The sequence below is a fragment of the Xenopus laevis genome, chromosome 2S (genome assembly GCF_017654675.1).
Source record: "Xenopus laevis strain J_2021 chromosome 2S, Xenopus_laevis_v10.1, whole genome shotgun sequence".
In the NCBI taxonomy this organism is placed as follows: Eukaryota; Metazoa; Chordata; class Amphibia; order Anura; family Pipidae; genus Xenopus; species Xenopus laevis.
Window position 1 is genome coordinate 130,070,568 of NC_054374.1, and position 6,789 is coordinate 130,077,356.

Genomic DNA, 6,789 nt, shown 5'->3' on the forward strand with positions numbered 1-6,789 from the left:
AGGATGTTCAGTTTTTCCTATAAGGGCACAGACGGGTGAGCGTGAATAGGTACATCTGTGCCCTGGTGGGTAAAACGTTGCATTTATGGGGCAGCATGAACAGGAACTATACACTAATTTGTAAATACAGCTAGGTGCTTTGTAAAGGCAGGCAGCCTAGGATGTAACAAAAGGGGCAGATGACCCTGTGTCTGCTGAGGGTACTCAGGCTAAAGGGGGTACAGAGTGGCTCTCATTTAAGTGCATTAAATATATTTTTTACAGTTCTTCTTTCATAAGGTTTGAGGGCCCTAAATGGCTGTGGTGCCCAACATTTTCTAGTTACACCACTGCAGGTACTGTAGCTGCATCTGTATCTGATTCACATACCTGGAAGCTGGTAGCTGTACATTAGGTATTGGTCCCGTGGATAGTCTGAAGGCTGAGTATAGATGGGCTCAGTGTGCTCTAACAGTGAAGTCAGTGAGAGGATGGCAGACATAGGGTTAATCTGCATTACGCATTGATATGGGTTTATTCATTCTAATGCTAGATCTGTCAGCTGGTAAGTATTTTACTGATGTTGCTATGATGCCAATGCTATTACCTTCGATTGCCAGGGATGCCTTGCTGAAAAGAAACAAGTCAAGTTGTGCCAGCTCCTGGCATCTCTGACTAAGCCTTTAATGAGCTTGCCTAATAGAATTAACAGTCTCTTAGTACTCACGTGTTAAACAGATGCATCCAGGAGCAAGAAGCAGAAACTGCAGTAACTTCCCTGTGCACATTACGGTGTGTGGGGCATTCCTCTTTCCTCAAGAGCAATAAAAAAAAAAAAAGAACAATATTGTCGCTTGACATATGCATAATTATTTCAGCTAATACCTGTGATTTAAGGGCTTTATTATCGTCACAGAGATCCCCCCTATGAGTAAGATATCATTTTAAATGACCAGATACCCCTTGTTCAACATGATTTTAATAAATAGGGCTTGCGCTGGACTATTATTTTAATCACAAAAATCAGTTTTTTTCTTATTTTTTTGAGCTTGAACAGGACAAATTGAAGTAGAAACTACTCCGTGTTTGGTTCTTGCAAGGCAGATTAGAAACAATAGGCAAAAAGTATATTCAGCACAAGCCCTTGTTTATTGAACTTGTGCTGAACAAGGTTGCAAAGTGTAAAGTAAACTGCCATATAAATATGAGTATTTCATTTTAAACTGGTGGAACATCGGTAGCCAAAAAGATGTCTATAGCACAGAGAGGACAGTGAGGTTGTGAAATGGAATGTTGTGATGGCTGATTCTGTTAATGCCTTTAAGAATGGCTTGGATGATTTCTGGCACAAGTATAATATCAAAGGCTATTGTCATACTAAACTCTATAGTTAGTATAGATATGGGTATATATACAGTATATAATTTATGTGAGGGTATGGAGGGTCACTGTGAGGGTGTGTATGCTGGGTTTCATTTAGAGGGGTTGAACTTGATGGACTTTTGTCTTTTTTTAATCCAAATTAACCCATTAATTACATTAATGTAACTATGTAATTGCCCTGTGGCATGGAGACCAGTGTTTCTATGTAGGAAAGCTTAGTTTCAAACCACATATTCAACTCTTGCAGGCAGCACAGCAATATCTATATTAGCATTGGGATAATGGCCTCTGGGAAGGGAGTGTGGCTGTGGGATTGCAGGTATAGTAGGGAGAGATGATGCCTATAGTAACAGTGGGGATAATAGTCTCTGGGAAGGGAGTGTGACTGTGGGATAGCAGGTATAGTAGGGAGAGATGGTGCCTATAGTAGCAGTGGAGATAAGAGCCTCAAGATGCAGAATGTGGATGTGGCATAGCAGGTATAGTAGGGCAAGTTGGAGACTACATGCCAAGACCAAGATAGTAATAATTTAATTACCCAACCATATCCCTTAGGTGGTTATACTACAACTCACTGTACCATCTAACAGTATTGTCATTATGTGCATATTAATGAAGTTGCTATTAATGTAGTTGCAGAAACCTAACATCACAGAAAGGGGAGAATCTGGCATTCCACGAATTCTTTGTGAGCATCAATGTAGTCCAGACGGCATCTCATCAGATGAAAAGGTACGGAGCACCCTGCTTTACTATATGAACTGTGCAGTAGTAGTAGTAGTAGGCACATAGAACACCAAGCAGGAAGTCCAGCTCACAACTATCGGGGTTTCCCTATATCAGATATCTTTGTGCCTATGCATAACAAAAATATTCCAGAGATACATAATGGAAATAACTTTAACTGCTCATAGCTTATTAATTACAGATTAGTAAAGTTGACCACATTGAGGAAGACCCCTCTAAGTGCAGCCCACTGCATCCTCTGCCAATTGTCCCTGACAAGAAGGGTGCTTGCCTGTCATTGTGGACTTCTCTAGTTAAGGAAGAATGAAAGTTAAAATCCCCAAAAGGTGCCAATTTGTTAAGTCTAATGACTACATTTGCTAACCTTTTACCCCAGGAAAGGGTATCTCTTTTTTAAAAACCAACCAGCCTGGAACACCTTCCCCCTAAGCACTAAAGGTGGTGACACACACTAAGATTCTGGGGAGATTAGTCGCCCCAACAACAAATCACCTCTTCTTTGGGTGACTAATCTCCCGCTGGCTAGAATGTCAATCGCCGGCAGGGTGGCACTCGGAAAGCTTCGTTTTCCGAAGATGCCCGAAGTTGAGGAAACTTCAGCTGACTTTGGAAAACGAAACAGCTCAGTGCCAAATGAGCTGATCTTTACCTGTTTTGCCCCAAGAGTGCCCTTTAAATTTTCAAACTTGCCCATTCAATATCTGGCTGATTTTAAGTCAGATATCGATCAGACAAGACCTTGTGATTGGCTCATACACAGGTCGATATGCAGCTGATATGTACCCATGTATGGCCGCTTTAGAACATACGGAAATAATTGGGCAAATTTGTGCAGTTACCTATAGTAACCTAGCAGGTATTTGGTTAAATTATTGTGCCTGCAATAGAATAATAATAATAGTGATGGCTGATTAGTTACAATCAATTACTCCAATGGAGCAGATTTTGTAAATGAGCCCCTCATTGTTTGGAACTGCACATTTATTGTTTTCTTCCCTTTTTTATAGTCATGCCTCCGACGAATTTACCGGGTCTTGCACTACTATGAGGATGGTATACACCAGGTGTTTCACCAAAGTGACCAGGCTGAAGTCACAGAAATGCCTTGGCTAAGCAAAAGTAGGAAGGACACACACAGAATTCGAAAAACCATAAAACGCATATTGCATTGCCTTAAGGTAAGGAACCACTGCTCTTTCTTATTTCTAGACTCTAATTTGCATTGTGCTCAATGCATACCTTCAATGGCAATACAGAAACAGCTTAACAAGAGATATCTGCCTTCTTGCTTCCTTAATTACGAAATATTCTCCTGAGCAGAGAAAGAGAAAATTACTTTTGGCACTAGGCTGGAAAACAACATGAGCACCAATTTCTTAAATTTCATAATGCAGACTTTTACATATATGAAGGTTGTCTTTGTGGAAAACACACTTCCTTACACTTCCATACACCTACATGGTGATACTCCATGTTTATTGGTAGTTTCTACTGCACAGTGTTGGCTGGCACAGCAGTTACATCCACCTACTGAATATACGAACGTCAAAATATACATTTTCATACACAAGTAAATTCACATTTATTACAATTCTGCTGCAGCAAATGAAGAAGATTAGTTCTGTGATTCCAGGGCTATGAAAGATTGCTGCCATCTAGAGGTAGTAATGATCATTTACTTCACCATTACCCAAAAGGCCCAATAGATTGTCACATATGACAAATGACAGACTTAAAAAAAAGGCTTGGCATAGCTTTAATTATATGGACTGTATTTAATTTTAATGCAAGGAAACTGAGATCTTTGCTTACTGTACCTTCTGTCCCAAATCCGCAGCCACCCCACTATTATCCCACTGTTACTATAGGCACCATCTCTCCCTACTATACCTGCTATCCCACAGCCACAGTCCCTTCCCAGAGACTATTATCCCACTGTTACTATAGGCACCATCTCTCCCTACTATACCTGCTATCCCACAGTCACACTCCTTTCCCAGAGACTATTATCCCACTGCTACTATAGGCTCCATCTCTCGCTACTATACCTGCTATCCCACAGCCAGTCCCTTCCCAGAGACTATTATCCCACTGCTACTATAGGCACCATCTCTCCCTACTATACCTGCTATCCCACAGCCACAATCCCTTCCCAGAGACTATTATCCCACTGTTACTATAGGCACCATCTCTCCCTACTAAACCTGCTATCCCACAGTCACAGTCCCTTCCCAGAGACTATTATCCCACTGCTACTATAGGCACCATCTCTCCCTACTATACCTGCTATCCCACAGTCACAGTCCCTTCCTAGAGACGATTATTCAACTGCTACTATAGGCACCATCTCTCTCTACTATACCTGATATCCCACAGTCCAACAGCCACTTTTCATTCCCAGAAACTATTATAAGGCTATTATACAACATCTGCCTAATATAAAACCTTCACCAAAGTCATAGTCCCTTCTTAAAAGCCTTAAGTGCCTGCACTCTAATCCGGTAACTTTTGGGGTGCACTGTCAGTCTTATACATATATAGACATATAACCACAATTGAAATCATGGCAGATCTTTGCTTCTGGTCACTTTACTGTACAAGATAACTGAATGTTTTTAAATGTGTCGAAGCCTGAACCCATTTATGAAGAAATTCCAGTACTGTAAAAAATTTTGTTGTTTTTTTTAAAGGTAAAAGCATTATTGTGTAGAGTTTTAACAAAATAGTCAGCTGAATGACTTTGGATTTGTGTGATATGTTCTAAAGCTACTGTATTGTGTTTTGTTTCCTAACAGCATGAAGGTTATGGTATGGATATAGTGGAGGATAAACTTGACCTGCCTTTTAGTCCAATCATTATAGAGAAGATTGCATTCAGGATTATGGGAGTGACTCCCATCATTGCACGGGTCTTCCACCAATGTGACCACACATTTACCCACAAAAGCCACCTACAAGCATTCAGAGCAGTTAGCCATTAGCAATGAAATAGCTTGCTATTTACTCACTTTTGGAAAGCACAAACTATTAAATATTGTGTATTTAATATTATTATTTATACTTCCAATGCAAGTTAACATATGTTAAATAAATTCACACACATACGGTGCATGTATTTATGTGTCTGAATGTGTGTGAGTAAATATATTTCTGTATAGTTACAGGTGCTGTAATGGATACTGTTGGGCAGTTTGTTTTATAAATATACTATGTATGTGTCTTGTAAAAACAAACACATTTTTTTTTAAAATGTGTTGAGCATGAAACAGTTAGGCCCATTGCAGTGCAGATAAAGCACATGGGCTGTTATTATGGACAAGTTATTTTGAGTCTATGCTTTCATAGACTAATGTTATTATTATTTTTTGGGCTTTTATAGAAATTCATATATATATTTAATATATATTTATTTATTGCCAACATGCGTTTATTTAATATTTGTAAAATGTCAGTTATATTTATTACTGATATGTTCAGTGTTATGAACATTGTTTAAAAAATATATATATTTTGCTTCTTTATGGAGCTCAGTTGAAACAAATAATATGGACAGTGGTAACATGTTATCCCTTTTCATATTTCTACAACTCACCAGACCATGTTTTCCATGCAAAATGTTTCAGTCTTTGTGATGAGATTTGTACTTATTGTCAACAATAAATATTTGAACATCAATAAACAGTTGTATTGAAATATGTGCCAGAGTTTTAGTCTGTTAATAGGAATTTTTGTTGTGTGTGGCCTGGTATCAGGACAAGAATTTACCAAAATACTAACAATTTATTATAGACGTGAGACTGGGTTGTTTTTAGGTGGGGCCAAACAGAGGCAACTACCCGGGACCCCACAGATATCATCATAGATATTGCAGGCAGGAAAACATCAACTGTACTAAACAAATGTACTTCTTAAATATGCAAATAGCACCTTCCCAGTAGCAGAGTGAAGAGTATCCCATGGGTAAGGAATATAGAATAGCAGGTAAAATTCCTGAAAAGGTGCCTATATCTATGTGAATATGGGGATAATAGTGGTCTCTGGGAAGGGACTGTGGTTGTAGAATAGCAGGTATAGTTGTGTTAGATGGTGCCTATAGTAACAGTGGGATAATTTTTTTTGGGATTTCAGGTATAGTAGGGAGAGATGGTGCCTATAGTAACAGTGGGATAATAGTCTCTGGGAAGGAGCAGTGGCTGTGGGATAGCAGGTATAGTAGAGAGAGATGGTGCCTATAGTAGCAGTGGGATAATAGTCTCTGAGAGGGACTGTGGCTGTGGGATAGCAGGTATAGTAGGGAGAAATGGTTCCTATAGTATCAGTAGGATAATAGTGTCTGGGAAGGGACTGTGGCTATCGGATAGCAGGTATAGTAGGGAAAGATGGTGCCTATAGTAACAGTAGGATAATAGTCTATGAGGATCTTGGGTGATTAATGTAAAGGACTGGGAAATTATTCAGGGCTGTCTCTGAAATCTTTGTTTTGAATAATGGACTTGGGTTTGTACCATATTATGAAAATTATGTTGTTGATTGGGAAATTGAATTCCTTAAATGCTGTATAAGAGTCGTCTTTGGCTTCGGGAGGAGCCCTTCGCTACTCAGGTGCCGCCAGGTCTTAACACGAGAGGACAAAGGAGAGAGTTCTGGGCAGGCAAGAGAACCGTAGATTCGCAACAGGAA

At 39.5% G+C, this 6,789-nt stretch overlaps 1 long non-coding RNA gene across 1 annotated transcript; it reads left to right on the forward strand.

Annotated features, from left to right (window-relative positions):
- Nucleotides 1-1,860: 1,860 nt before the first annotated feature.
- Nucleotides 1,861-5,698, forward strand: LOC108709840. The gene is made up of 3 exons (XR_005965693.1): nt 1,861-2,094; nt 3,117-3,287; nt 4,905-5,698. It is a non-coding gene; the product is annotated as an uncharacterized LOC108709840 (long non-coding RNA).
- Nucleotides 5,699-6,789: the final 1,091 nt, after the last annotated feature.